Below are 16,533 nucleotides of genomic sequence, written 5' to 3' on the forward strand. Positions count from 1 at the left end.
ATTCCTTTGGTGAGACAGGGCGCTCACACATTCTTAAAAATGTGTTGTATGGATACAGATGTCCGTCTGAATTGAGCAGCTGGCACACAAGTAAAATGTTCTTTCTAAACCAATGTTCTAAAAACAGTGACTTTTTTTTATATTTTATGACAATATTATTCCACATAACATACATATGAGGGGGGAAATGATGCTTGTATAGAAGGGACCAACAATTAAGCATTTGTTTGTGGAAATCAGCCAGTTTAACAGGAAGATTTTCAACTGCATAAGGACACTGCAAAAGGAAACTTAAACCACCAAACCTATTTAAAATAAGATTTGATATTGTAAACCAAGAGCTGTTTGGGTCCTTAAAGTAACGCTTTATCCAATAAATCTTTAAGACTTGGCTAAAAGAATCGAAGTCCAACACATTAGGACCACCCTCACACACTCTGTTTATAAGAACATATTTTTTTCCCTTTGTGGGGTTTATTTTTGCATATAAAGTTAAACAGTGTCTTATCTAATTGTCAAGACAAGAGAACACATAAGAGGCTCTAGACAATACACATTATACACTAAATATATATACAGTGAGCTCCAAAAGTATTGGGACAGGGACACATTTTTGTTGGTTTGGCGCTCTACTCCAGCACTTTGGAATGACACATTGACTATGAGGTTAAGGTGTAGACTGTGAGCTTTAATATGAAGGTATTTTCATCCATATCAGGTGAACTGTTTATAAATGGCAGCACTTTTTGTACATAGTCCCCCCATTTTAAGGGACCAAAAGTATTGGGACAAATTCACATATGTGTATTAAAGTAGTCAAAAGCTTAGTGTTTGGTCCCATATTTCTAGCACGCAATGATTACATCAAGCTTGTCACTCTACAAACTTGTTGGATGCATTTACTGTTTGTTTTGGTTGTGTTTCAGATTATTTTGTGTGCAATAGAAATGAATGGTAAATAATGTAGTGTCATTTTAGAAAACATTTTATTGTAAATAAGAATATAATATGTTTCTAAACACTTTTACATGAATGTGGGTGCTACCATGATTACGGGTAGTCCTGAATTAATCATGAATAATGATGAGTGAGAAAGTTACAGATATACAAATATCATACGCCCAAGACATGCTTACCTCTCACAATTACAATAAAAGGGGAGGGTAGCATTTTTTGGGGGGTATGATATTTATGCCTCTAACTTTCTCTAATGATTAATTATTCACGATTCATTCAGGACTATCTGTAATAATGGTAGCATCCACAATAATGTAGAAGTATTTAGAAACATTCTATTCTTATACCCTCAAATTAAAGCTGACAGTCTGCACTTTAACCTCAGTCTTGTATCATTTAAAATCCAAAGTGCTGATCACAAATCACACAGAAAAATAGTTACATCCCTCCACAAAGAAGTCCCCAATCAATACTTTAAATTGCCTGAATGGCACCAGAACATCAAGATGAAATGTATTTTGAATGTTGTCCCACCCCCACCCCCTCTTTTACGCTGCTGCTACTCTGTTTATTATCTATGCATAGTCACGTTAACTCTACCCACATGTACATATTACCTCGACTAACCGGTGCCCCCGCACATTGACTCTGTACCGGTACCCCCTGTATATAGCCTCCCTACTGTTATTTTATTTTACTGCGTCTCTTTAATTATTTGCTATCTTTAACGTAACTTTTTATTTATTTTTCTTAAAAACTGCATTGTTGGTTAAGGGCTGGGTCCTCCTGAGCCGCCAGGCGGAGGTCTTCGTCCACATCCCAAACGACAGGTGCCACGATGAGAGACGAGGGCAGGATAGGACCCCCCAGATCCTTCCTTTCTCCGGTATGGTGCATCCTGGAGAGTGCGTCGGCTTTCACATTCTGGGATCCTGGGCGGTAGGACAGAATAAACTGAAAGAGAGTAGGAAATTGGGCCCACCTGGCTTGACGAGAGTTAGTCTGTTTCGCTGCCCGTATGTGCTCCAGATTCCGGTGGTCAGTGAGAATCCGGAATGGATGGACTGCGCCCTCCAGCCAGTGTCGCCATTCCTCCAGAGCAAGGACCACCGCCAACAGCTCCCTGTCTCCAACTCCATAGTTGCTCTCTGCGGGGGTAAGCTTTTTTGAGAAAAAGGCACAGGGATAAATTTTCTCTGGCTTACCTTCCCGCTGGGAGAGGACCCCACCCACACCCTCCTCAGATGCGTCCACCTCCAGGATGAAAGGACGAGCTGGATCTTGGTGTTTTAGGAAGGGCGCTGTGGTGAACCTCTCCTTCAGCCTCTTGAAGGCAGCGTCAGCCTCAGGGTTCCAGGCCAGCCCTTAAGGAGAGAGGTGAGCGGGGCAGCTATGGAGCTGAAGGACCTGGTGAAACGCCGGTATAAATTTGCAAAGCCCAGGAAGCTCTGTAGGCCCTTGATGGTGGTGGGGACTGGCCATGACCTGACAGCATCAGTCTTAGCTCTTTCCATGAACACCCCCTGAGGACTGATCCTGTATTCCAGGAAGGAGAAGGCCTGTTGGTGGAATTCGCATTTCTCCCCGTTCACCAACAGGCTGTGTTCCCGGGGGCGGAGTAGGACCGCTCGGACGTCCCTGATATGCTCCTCGAACGTAGCCAAGTAGATCAGGATATCGTCGATGTACACCACCTGTCTACACAGAATGTCTCGGAACAATTCATTGACGAAGGACTGGAACACAGAAGGTGCGTTGGTGAGGCCATAGGGCATGGCACAGTATTCATAGTGGCCTGAGGTAGTGCTGAATGCAGTCTTCCACTCATCAGAGACCAGCTCTCTATCGATAAGATTCCCCGCTGATACGGAATCTATCATTGCAGTGGAAAGCGAAGAGAAAGAAGAACCATTCACTGTTAGGAGTACTAAAAACAATGGTTTGGTGACAGGTGATGGCAGAACACTCACGGAGCGGCGACGGGAGTCATACCGCCTTGATAGGGAGCCGCCAGGATATCTGTGGTCCATGGTGGTGTAGGGGCTGCTGCCCACCTCCCTGGGTGAGGACTCGGAGGCAGGGCGGCTTCCATAGTTCAGATGGGGTGAGCGTCGAGGCTCCGGGTGGTGTTGGGAACGCCGTCGGTCTCTCAACAGGTCGTCAAGACGAATGGACGTGGCGATGAGGGTATCAAGGTCCATCTCGGCGTCCCGACATGCGAGTTCCATTGTGATGTCCTCCCGTAAGCCGCTCCTGAAGGCCGTGCGCAGAGCACGCTCATTCCAGCCGGAAGATGCAGCCACCGTGCGAAAGTTCAGGGCATACTCAAACGCGGCCTCCTCTGCCTGTTGTAGCCGGAGGAGACGCTCACCCGCGTCCTTTCCCTCCGTGGGATAATCGAACACCTGAACCGATCGAGGAAGGTGGAGTATGGAAGCGCCACGGCCTCACCTCCTTCCCAGACTGCTGTGGCCCAATCCAGTCCCTTTCCCTTCAGTAGCGAAATCACCAGAGCTATCCTGGCTTGGTCCGATGGAGATGCCCCAATCTGACGAACCAGATACAGTGAAACCTGTAGCAGGAAGCCTCTACATTTAGTCGTTTTCCCGTCATAGCGCGCCGGCAGGGCGAGAGGTCCCTCAGACGTTGGTGATAACATGGGAGGGGTGGACTAGGTGCACTTGCCGCTCCCTGAGGTGGAACCGGAGCGATGGTCAGTTTATGCAGCGTTTGGAGCACTTCCTGCATGGCAGTGTTCAGCTGGGCAATCTGCTGCTGGTCGAGGCGCTGGGAAACTCCAGGAGGATTACCTGCTGCATCCATCTTCGTGAGAGGTGTGTGATTCTGTGACGAGTACTGAGGATATGAAGAGGTAGATGCAGGAATCAACAATGTAAAGGTTTACTTAATACTGAGCAAGCGAACAACAAAAACGTGAGTACACGCCATGACACTAACAAGCACACACAACACTGAACAGTCCAGGGCTATATCGGGGTGGTGATGAGGTGCATGTGCGCTGGAGGTGATTAGGGTGCGTTGGGTTTCCATTCCAGTGTTGCCGAGGTGGTGCGCTCAGACCGGTGGCTCAGTAGACCGGCGAATTTGAGTGCCAGCGGGGAGCAACGGGAGGAGACGTGACAATAAGACAGAAGTTTATGAAGTAGGGCCTTGTAAACTACCAGAAGAAAACTAAACTACAAGAAGACATTTTGCAATATTATCTATAAAGGCCTTGTAAAACTATGCAGTTAATCCATCATTGCACAGGGATTAAAATTTTTAATCCCCATTTTAATTTCATTTATACTTCTTGAACATTCACTTTCCTCATTTATAGTTACTGGATTAATAATAGACTTAAATATTTCTGAGCTTCCCTGTTAAGGAGTCAGTTTGTAAATATTATTGTAAAAACTAGCCACAAAGGTAGAGATTATTATCTTCACTTAAAGCCCCATCAATTGTTAGTTTCCTTAAAACATTAATTTCAGTATTTCTCTTTTCCAAGCCAAAAAAATATGTACTATTCTTCTCGCCTTCCTCCATCCATTGTCTTCTTCATCTAACAAAAGCCCCTCTAGCCTTTTCTTTGTAAATTTCATCTAACTAATTTAGCAGTTTATGTAACTGAATATCATACAACTCTGTACCTTCTTTTTGATGTTCAGATAGGGAAGTAATTTCACTGACAATGCTTTCTATCCTTAACCTCTTTTTTTATGCATGTTCCTTGCCATGCCTCATTGCCAATCTTCTAATCTTAAACTTTAATAGTTCCAGTATTTCACATTTTAAAAACGGTTGGTTGGTATGCCCTCACCCGTCTGAGCGGTCGGCTGTGAATGCCCTCATCCGATAGTACAATTATGCTGACTGTGATTTGGGTTCTGACCCTCCACAGGATGTCCGGTAAGAACAATGCTGATGCTTATTTTTTCAGGCTTTTTATTTCCTTTTCCTCTACACCAACAGACATTAAGCACACACACACACACACACACACACACACACACACACACACACACACACAGTTTTGGTCATATAACATGAATCTTGACTGGGAGTGAATCTTGGTGGAATAGTACCTGTGTTAATCCGAATGAATTGTGGTTATTTCAATGCATGCACCACATTCAGGTATTCTTGTTACTGTCCACAATAAAAATAGTCCTAAGAAATGTGCATCTTCTCTCTTCGGACAATGATAACACTCTGACCTGAGTGGGTGTCCAGATGCAGCTTTCCAAGCGCTCTGATTAGTTGGGAATGGCAGGGCTATGATGTGAGGGATAACTAAGGTAGGATGAACAGCCAAACTAACGGGACTCAAGGGAAACTGAAGGGACTGTGAGGGAAAGTTAGGTAGAGAGGAGGGGAGCAGGACAGCCTTTTTTTTACACCCATATAGATCATAATCAATGGCTAATGTCCAGTGTTCTTCAATAAGAATGTAAATAATCAGAGTGGCCATTTGATTAATTGTTCAGCAGTCTTATAGCTTGGGGGTAGAAACTGTTAAGGAGCCTTTTGGACCTAGACTTGGCGCTCCGGTACAGCTTGCCATGCGGTAGCAGAGAGAACAGTCTATGACTTGGGTGACTGGATTCTTTGACAATTTTAATAATTAAAAATAACAAATGTGATGACAATTGTGATGTCTATGTTATGTTGTAAAAAAAAAATTGTTTAAAAATAGTTTATGGTTTGCTTATTGTTTGCAATGTGAAACACTGAGTTGAAAGAACATTTTTGTTAGTTTTTTATTATCTAAAGAAAGGATGTCATGTATGTACATGCACTTACCTAGAGTGCCTGAGGGTGGCGCTGTTACTAATTACTACATGTGATCTTAATTAAAAAAAATATTTACCCCCTTTTTCTCCACAATTTCGTGATCATCTGTACTTGCACTTAACCCATGACATCTGATAAACATTGTTATTTTACCCGCATCCCTGCCTTTGATATAAAGTTGTTTTTGACGAAAATGAAAATGAAAACGTGTTTGTCACTTTCACGAGGTTGGAGTAATAACATGTTCAACTACTTAAGAGATTGGCTCGAATCAAGGTTGTGCCTAAGGAAGAACTTTTAACGTCTCTCATTGGGTGCGTTTGAGTTGTAAGGAGGGAAGTCTTTGGAGGTGCATCTGCTGCTGCCGACCACTAACGTGGTTTTCTGACAGAAAGTCTCAGATCAACATGGCACCATTGTTTATAAAAGGTTTTCTTTATAATGTATTATGTATCTAACCCCCATATCACACACTCACAAACTGAAATCATAATAAATATTGTGTGTACACATTGTACAATCAATTAGTGAGAGAGCCTTCAATATCATATTTATTTGTATATACAGTGCATTCTGAAAGTATTCAGACCCCTTGACTTTTTCAACATTTTGTTATGTTACAGCTTTATTCTAAAATTGATTCCATTGCTTTTTTTCCTGATCAAACTACACACAATACACCATAATGACAAAGCACAAATAGGTTCGCCACAATCCTGTCTTGGAGCTCTAAGGACAATTCCTTCGACCTCATGGCTTGGATTTTTGCTCTGACATGCACTGTCAACTGTGGGACCTTATATAGACGGGTGTGTGCCTTTCCAAATCATGTCCAATCAATTGAATTGACCACAGGTGGACTCCAATCAAGTTGTAGAAACATCTCAAGGATGATCAATGGAAACAGGATGTCTCATAGCAAAGGGTCTGAATACTTATGTAAATAAGGTATTTCCGTTTTCTATTTTTAAAACATGGGGAAGGGGTCTGAATACTTTCCGAATGCACTGTATGCTGTGCTTTGGACAATCTGAATGATTCTGTTGTGCCATTTGAGTAAAGAGCATCTTCACCTTGTCGTCATGACAAAAGTGCCTCCTTAAACCATATGAATATATAAAATGTAATTTGGAACGTGAAAAATACTATTGTTTATGATATTGTAAACATACTGTACTTTAATAATAGACTATATTGAAGTATGGGTGAAATTAAAAGTATTGTCATCTCTGCTTTGCCTAGCCCCATTGAATAAAAATGTTTCTTATAGGCCAACTATTTTCTTTTACAATTTAAACATATTTAGCAAAGAATGTAATTGTTGTGGTAGTCTTAGGCAAACCATTTTTACATTTACATTTGAGTCATTTAGCAGACGCTCTTATCCAGAGCGACTTACAGTTAGTGAGTGCATACATTATTTAATTTTTTTATTCCCCGTGGGAATCGAACCCACAACCCTGGCGTTGCAAACACCATGCTCTACCAACTGAGCTACATCCCTGCCATCTTCATTATCACAGTAGCACCTGGGAGAAAAGTATCTGGCATTGAACTTGGTGGTAGTAGTTGTGTGTATGTTTTAAGTGAAGGATGCCTTCATCTCCTGCTTCCAGATATTTCACCACCTAGATTACAAAGGTTGGATTTGCACTAAACCCTTTAATGTCAGCACAAGGCTTGTACAAAATCTAGTATAATGATTAGCCTCATACATTGTCCACTGGTATTGTTTTTAATTAAATTTTTTAATTATTATTATTATATTATTATTATTATTATTAATTTGAGAACATATAGCTGAACAATATGTAAACAATGTGTGAGTTAAGTTATTCTCTGCTTCAGATGCACAATGTTAAGGGTGCATTGCAAATGCCCATAAGGCTAATGCCATCATACTTTAGGCCAGTGGTTCCCAACTCCAGTCCTCGAGTACCCCCAACAGTACAGTTTATTGTAGCGCCAGACAAACACACCTATTTCAACTTGTCAACTAATCATCAGGCCCTCTGAGTTGAATCAGGTATGTTTGTTCAGGGCTACAGCAAAAATATGTGCTGTTGGGGGTACTCAACAAGATGAACTAGTGTCTGGAGTTTTGAACCACTGCTGTAGGCCTATATCTGCATTGGCGTTGCATGCTATTATCAGCTGCAAAATGGATTCACATGGCTGATATCCTGAAAATATTATGACAGTCAAATAAAACTAATTGGAGAGCTTATGACTGAACAAAAAGGTAATGTTAATTTGAGAATACAACACAGAAACACAGACAAATTAGAGACAGATTCCCTTCCCCTCTTTATTGCAGGATTTGGGATCTGTGATTAATCAACATTGACACTAGTTCATCTTGAATAATAGTTAAGTTGAAACTTGTTTTAATTGTTAACACTTAATTTGAAAGCATCAACACTTTCATATTTCAAAGTGTACAAGTAAGCTAACGTATATGTAATGGTTAGACATTTTAGTAACAAGTAGGCTATTATTACTAAAGCATAATTTCAGGTGAACAAAAAAAAGTAAATACCAGAGGCTGCCAACCTCGCTCCACTGATGCCTGATCTACTGGGTGAGCAGACTTCTGTTCCAGCCCAGCAATAGCACACTTGATTATTAACCAATTAGATTCGATACAGTGAATCAGGTGTGTTAGTGCTGGGCTGGAACAGAAGCCTGCACACCCAGCAGGGTTGGCCTACTCCAGTTGTAACAGGTTTATACATTGTGTGTGACTTTTAAACTGTATTTTTGTTCACATTTTGCTAACATATGTACACCTATAATTCATGGGACACAAGGATGTTCCCTTATTCTCTTGGGCCCTCTTCATCTGCAGACCGGGTTACATGGCTCTCTGTATCTGAGGACAGAAAAAATTATAAAGAAACAGGCTGCATTATACTCAAATTAGACCGCACTGAATATTCTGTTGCTATATCTCTCTGTCCTCAGTTTTTTTCACTAGGGACTGGAACTGGATAATATTTTCATAATGCCCTCCCACAAAGGTACCTGCCCTATCCAGAGTAGCCTACTCTCCCTTCTCTGACAGCTGGAACTGGTAGCTAACCCTTTCACCCTCTTCCGTGGCTATTAGTTAGCTACAAATGCATTTAGAGTTACAACGATAAATACATCAAGATAGCTAGCTAACTGAAGTTAGCAAGCTGGTGATATTTAATTAACTTAGCTAGCTATACATTATGTAAATGTAGCTAACTAGCGAACATTACGTTAGCAGCTCATTTGAGTTAGCCTGCACACTAAGTTGCTCTAGCAAGTTAGCTAATAATACATAGTTTTGTATCACAAATAAAACACGACAAATTGGTTCCTGAGGACAGGAACAAGTATAAGAAGTCCTATTACCACCTCATTAAGAGGGGCAAAAGGACAATATAGGAATAAGATGTAATCATACTACACAGGCTCCAACGCCTGCCGCATGTGGCAGGGGCTACAGTCAATTACGGATTACAAAGGAAGACCCAGCCGTGATCTGCCCAACGATGCTTCTCTTCCAGACGAACTCAATGTATTTTATGCAGCCTTGGACAATAACAACACTGTATGGTGCGTGAGGGCCTCAGCCAACCCAGAGATCTGGGTGATTTCACTCTCCGAGGCCGGCCTGAGTAATATCTAGGTCAACCCTCGCAAGGCCGCTGGGCGGGATGGTATTCCAGGGTGCGTTCTCAGAGCATGCGCAGATCAACTGGCAGGCATATTCACAGTAATTTCCAACCTCTCCTTGTCCCAGTCTGTAATATCTTAAGATGACTACCATCATTCCTGTTCCCAATAACTTTAAGGCTTCATGCCACAATGACTACCGCCCTGTAGCACTCACATCTGTAATCATGAAGTGCTTGGAAAGGCAGGTAGGCTAGCGGTTAAGAGCATTGGGCCAGTAATCGCTCTGGATAAAAGCGTCCGCTAAATAAAAATAAATAAAAAAGGCTGGTTATGGCACACATAAACTCCTTCATCCGAGACCCACTCCAATTTGCATACTGCCCCAACAGATACATAGACATCACAAGGCAGGCAATACGCTTGACCTCATCTTTACTAGATGCTGTTCTTCTACTAATCTCACTGCAACTCCCCTCCAAGTCTCCGACCACTACTTTGTATTCTATTCTCTCTCCCTCTCCTCCAACACTACTCACTCTGCCCCTACACAGATGGTAATGCGCCGTCGCAACCTTCGCTCTCTCTCTCCCGCTACTCTCTCCTCTTCCATCCTATCATCTCTTCCCTCTGCTCAATCCTTCTCCCTCCAATCTCCTGATTCTGCCTCCTCAACCCTCCTCTCCTCCCTTTCTGCATCCTTTGACTCTCTATGTCCCCTATCCTCCCGGCCGGCCCGGTCCTCCCCTCCAGCTCCGTGGCTTGATGACTCATTGCGAGCTCACAGAACAGAGCTCCGGGCAGCTGAGCGGAAATGGAAGAAAACTAGACTCCCTGCAGACCTGGCATATTTTCACTCCCTACTCTCTACATTTTCTTCATCTGTTTCTGCTGCTAAGGCCACTTTCTACCACTCTAAATTCCAAGCATCCGCCTCTAACCCTAGGAAGCTCTTTGCCACATTCTCCTCCCTGCTGAATCCCCCCCCCCCTCCTCCCTCTCTGTGGATGACTTCGTCAACCATTTTGAAAAGAAGGTTGACGACATCCGATCCTCGTTTGTTAAGTCAAATGACACTGCTGGTCCTGCTCACACTGCCCTACCCTATGCTTTGACTTCTTTCTCTCCTCTCTCTCCAGATAAAATCTTGCGACTTGTGACGGCAGGCCGCCCAACAACCTGCCCGCTTGACCCTATCCCCTCCTCTCTTCTCCAGACCATCTCCGGTGACCTTCTCCCTTACCTCACCTCGCTGATCAACTCATCCTTGACCGCTGGCTATGTCCCTTCCGTCTTCAAGAGAGCGAGAGTTGCACCCCTTCTCAAAAAACCAACACTCGATCCCTCTGATGTCAACAACTACAGACCAGTATCCCTTCTTTCTTTTCTCTCCAAAACTATTGAGCGTGCCGTCTTTAGCCAACTCTCTTGCTATCTCTCTCAGAATGACCTTCTTGATCCAAACCAGTCAGGTTTCAAGACTGGTCATTCAACTGAGACTGCTCTTCTATGTGTCACAGAGGCTCTCCGCACTGCTAAAGCTAACTCTCTCTCCTCTGCTCTTGTCCTTCTAGACCTGTCTGCTGCCTTTGATACTGTGAACCATCAGATCCTCCTCTCCACCCTCTCCGAGCTGGGCATCTCCGGCGCGGCTCACTCTTGGATTGCGTCCTACCTGACCGGTCGCTCCTACCAAGTGGCGTGGCGAGAAGCTGTCTCCGCACCACGTGCTCTCACCACTGGTGTCCCCCAGGGCTCAGTTCTAGGCCCTCTCCTATTCTCGCTATACACCAAGTCACTTGGGTCTGTCATATCCTCACATGGCCTCTCCTATCATTGCTACGCTGACGACACACAACTAATCTTCTCCTTTCCCCCTTCTGATAACCAGGTGGCGAATCACATCTCTGCATGTCTGGCAGACATATCAGTATGGATGACGGATCACCACCTCAAGCTGAACCTCGGCAAGACGGAGCTGCTCTTCCTCCCGGGGAAGGACTGCCCGTTCCATGATCTCGCCATCACGGTTGACAACTCTGTTGTGTCCTCCTCCCAGAGTGCGAAGAGCCTTGGCGTGACCCTGGACAACACCCTGTCGTTCTCCGCTAACATCAAGGCGGTGACCCGATCCTGTAGGTTCATGCTCTACAACATTCGGAGAGTACGACCCTGCCTTACACAGGAAGCGGCACAGGTCCTAATCCAGGCACTTGTCATCTCCCGTCTGGATTACTGCAACTCGCTGTTGGCTGGGCTCCCTGCCTGTGCCATTAAACCCCTACAACTCATCCAGAATGCCGCAGCCCGTCTGGTGTTCAACCTTCCCAAGTTCTCTCACGTCACCCCGCTCCTCCGCACACTCCACTGGCTTCCAGTTGAAGCTCGCATCTGCTACAAGACCATGGTGCTTGCCTACAGAGCTGTGAGGGGAACGGCACCTCCGTACCTTCAGGCTCTGATCAGTCCCTACACCCAAACGAGGGCACTGCGTTCATCCACCTCTGGCCTGCTGGCTCCCCTACCTCTGCGGAAGCATAGTTCCCGCTCAGCCCAGTCAAAACTGTTCGCTGCTCTGGCACCCCAATAGTGGAACAAGCTCCCTCACGACGCCAGGACAGCGGAGTCACTCACCACCTTCCGGAGACATTTGAAACCCCACCTCTTTAAGGAATACCTGGGATAGGATAAAGTAATCCTTCTACCCCCCCACACACCAAAAAAAATAAATAAATAAATAAATAAACATTGTAAAAGTGGTTATCCCACTGGCTATAAGGTGAATGCACCTATTTGTAAGTCGCTCTGGATAAGAGCGTCTGCTAAATGACGTAAATGTAAATGTAAATGTAAATCTCAAGTGCACTCCACACTGCACATAAGAGGAATTCCTATGTGAGAATGCTGTTAATTGACTACAGCTTAGCATGCAACACCACTGTCCCCTCCAAACTCATCACCAAGCTTAAGACCCTGGGACTGAAAACCTCTGCAACTGGATCCTGGACTTCCTGATGGGCTGACCCCAGATGGTGAGGGTAGGCAACAACACCTCCGCCACGCTGACCCTCAACACGGGGCCCCACTGTGGTGTGTGCTTAGTCCCTTCCTGTACTCCTTGTTCACCCACAACTGCGTGGCCACGAACTACTCCAACACCATCATGAAGTTTGCTGATGACACGACGATGAGACAGCCTACAGGGAGGAGGTCAGTGACCTGGCAGAGTGGTGCCGGGACAACAACCTCTCCCTCAACGTCAGTAAGACCAAAGAGCTGATCGTGGAGCTGATCGCCCCTATCCACATCAACAGGGCTGCAGTGGAGCAGGTCGAGAACTTAAAGTTCCTCGGTGTCCAAATCACTAAGGACTTAAAATGGTCCACTCACATGTGCAGTCATGAAGAAGGCGCGACAGCGCCTCTTCCCCCTCAGAAAGTTGAAAGGGTTTGGCATGGGCCCTCAAATCCTCTGCACCATTGAGAGCATCTTGACAGGATGCATTACTGCTTGGTATGGCAACAGCACCGCCCTCGATCGCATTGGCGCTACAGAGGGTGGTGCGGACAGCCCAGTACATCATTGGGGCTAAGCTACCTGCCATCCAGGACCTCTATATCAGGCGGTGTGAAAGGAAGGCCCGGAAAATCTTTAAAGACTCCAGCCACCCAAGCCATAGACTGTTCTCTCTGCTTCCACACGGCAAGCGGTAACGACTTCTATCCCCAAGCCATAAGACAACTAAATAGCTAACAGAATGGCTACATGGACTATCTGAGTTGACCATTGTATAAAAAAATACACACTCACAGGACTCTACACACTCACTCACACTGACACTCCAACACACACATAACATGCACATACATTTATACACACACTCACATACAATCATCATTTACGCTGCTGCTACTCTGTTTACCATACAGTATCCTGATGCCTAGTCACCTTACCCCTATACATATCTACCTCTATCACTCCAGTATCCCTGCACATTGTAAATATGGTATTGGAACTGACCCTTCATATAGCTTCTTACTTTCTCGTGTTCTTCTTATTTCTTATTTTTATTTCTTGTGTGTTTTTGTTCTACCTTATGTTATTTTCAGTGCTACGTTGATATTGATTACTGCATTGTTGTGTTTGGAGCTTGCAAGAAAGGCATTTCACTGTGCTTGTGCACATGACATTAAAACTTGAACTTTCTGTCAGTCATGTCTTTGGTCACGTTTGCGTGGGTCAAACAAAAACAGCCCAATGATTGGTTGACAATAGAACCTCCCACAATGCAGGTGATGCCTGCAGGATGAAGTTGGTGAAGAGCAACTGCAGAAACTTTGACCTTTGATCACATGATTTTTGTCAAGTTTATGCAGTCAACATATGCATATGCAAGTCGGACAATTTATATCCCCAGAATACAACACTCTTTCAAAGGCGGTGACCAGCGATGGTATTGGACTTGACAAAAGTGATCCACTCGAACGCGCCCATTGACTTCTCAAACCTCAAACCCTGGCCTGCTTTGCAAGCGTTACCAGAAGTCTCACAATGTTCTGGGTTTAGAAACTCTGTGACCATGTGGAATAGTGGAGTGAATTAGTGTAGGTTAGGATAATTAGGTTAAGGTTAGGAAAAGGGTTAGGGCAAACATTGTCTACTATTCTGACAAGATTTTTGTGTGACCGCTTTAAAAATGGAAATACATGTCCTCAAAGATGGAAGGCAGGCTGGAGGAGGCGAGATTTGGAACCATTCTAGCCAATGAGAAGGCAGATACGCGTGTGAACAACAGACCAGAGATAGAGGACTCATCTTTGTATCTGTGCCATGGTGTCTGTGACAGCATGGGCAGCGCCATTGAGGCTATCTCCATTTTAAAGTAGTACATTTTCTTCTTCTTCATTGGCTGATTGCTCCTAACTCATAGGAATCCCCACCCAGTAGGCTACTTTAAAATGGTGGAAGCCCTCAATGTCCATGCTAAAACTGGTTATATTCATGTCCATTATGAGGGCAGCAGGTAGACTAGTGGTTATGAGCGTTGGACCGGTAACTGAAAGGTCGCTGTTTCGAATACACAAGCTGACAAGGTGAAAAATCTGTCGATGTATCCTTGAGCAAGGCACTTAACCCAAATTTGCTCTAGGGGCGCCATCCTGCTTTGGCTGACCCTGTAAAACAACAAACGTCACTGCACCTATTGGGTGTATAATAATATAATATAATAATAAAACATATTTCTTCCCCCTATCTCTATGACAACCGGCACCACTCAGATATAGTATTTTTGTTGTTGTTGGCATAATATCACATACAGTGAGAATTTTTGGCTGGTAGATATTTAAACATATATTATTAGGATTTATAAGGGGCTGCTGCAGCACCCTCAGAACCCCTACTTCCCGCCGCTATGATCAACCTAAACATTACATTTCTATTAGATCAGAGCCTCACGAAGCTAATTAGCAATGCCATTTTTTTTTATCCAAGTCGACACTTTCATTAACCAGGTTTCCATCCAAACTTTTTATGCGAGTAAAGTACCTAGGATAAAAAAAAAAAGTAATGACAGGCCAGGTTGCTGATGGAAACAGCTAATTTGTCGGTAAACTTTCCTAATGTTGACAAAACAAAATACGCTAGACAAGGTGGGATCTTTTTGTGTCAGTAAAATTAATTATGCGAGAAATGAAGGTGAAGGCTATTATACCCAAATATTTATATAATAACCATCATATCGAAGTAAATTTGATTGGCGCGATGATATGTTGTGTGTTGTCCTCCCACTATGACCCGGGAAACCATGCAGTTTATTAGGCTACAGATGAAATACGTTATGATGAACTTCACAGGGTGGTGAAAGTGCACGGTGATGAGCTTGATACTGCTTTCCAATAAATATCAGGAACTTATTCTGGTGACATGAACGATGCTTTGCTGCCATTTGACAAATAAAAATGATCTCGCCAGTTGAGTTAAAAATGCAATCAAAACCCATTAAATTTTTTTGTAATGTGCTCTACCTCATCACGCTAGCCTTTTATCCTGCAACAACTTAATTAGATGAACACATCTCGAAAATGCGCATATTGGTTTTTATGCGGATTTTATAATATTTGCATGAAAATCTGTTGCCAATTGGATGGAAACCTAGATATTGACCTCCATACAAAAAGGAATCACTTCGTGTGTCCAGAGTGAGCACAGCACGCGGGCTTCCGGCGGGGGAGAGTTTTGTGGAGGAGACCGGAATCATGAATGAAATGACGTCGGGCGATTGGGGACTATGTGGCGGACCAAATTTGTTCCAATGGAAGACGCAGGCCAAGATGTCGACACAAGTCCAGAGGATAGAATAGACACCGGAGGGAGCAATGAAGAGGTCATTGTGGACTGTGAGGCCGAGGATAGAATAGACGCCGGAAGGGAAAGGAGGGGGAAAATTGAGTCCTTTGAGAAGTCAAGAAATAGATATTGGTCAGGAGAAATGCAGTATTATCATAAGGAGACGTATACTTGGATGAATGAGGAGGAATGGAGGGAAAAAGAGAGGCAGAGGTCTGAGAGAGAGGGAGGAAGACTGAGTTTGAGTCGGTAAAAAATGGCGGGGAGAAGGTTTGTTAAAGAAGAGTGGTAGGAAATGTAAGCAAAGTGAGCTGAAGACAGGAGTAGAAATGGAAGAGGGTGAAGTATCGTTGGTGGTAGGTGTGGTGAAGTGCTGGGAGCCAGAGGCTTGTGCAGAGGGTCAAGATAAAGATGAGTATGTGACAGTAGGAGTGAAGTTTGTGGAATAAGTGGATCCTTGCCTTTTGGTTGATCCATTTGTGGTTTCAAGATGGGTGAAAAAAGCGTTGGGTATAGTGGAATCAGTGAGGGTAATCAGAAGTGGTCTAGTGATAATTGTTTGTGTTTCTGTTGGGCAGAGGGAGAAGGCGCTCAGAGTTAAACAAATGGGGGAAAGAATTGTTTCGCTCTTAAGAAAAGGGCGCCATTGAGAGGAGTGATTACTGGGGTAGCAGAAACAGAAGAGTCATTGTCTGTTGTTTTGAGTTTTGAAGTTGAGCCTATTCCCCCTCAGGAGACTGAAAAGATTTGGCATGGGTCCTCAGATCCTCAAACAATTCTACAGCT

This window comes from Coregonus lavaretus (genome assembly GCF_964263955.1).
Source record: "Coregonus lavaretus genome assembly, chromosome: 14".
NCBI lineage: Eukaryota > Metazoa > Chordata > Actinopteri > Salmoniformes > Salmonidae > Coregonus > Coregonus lavaretus.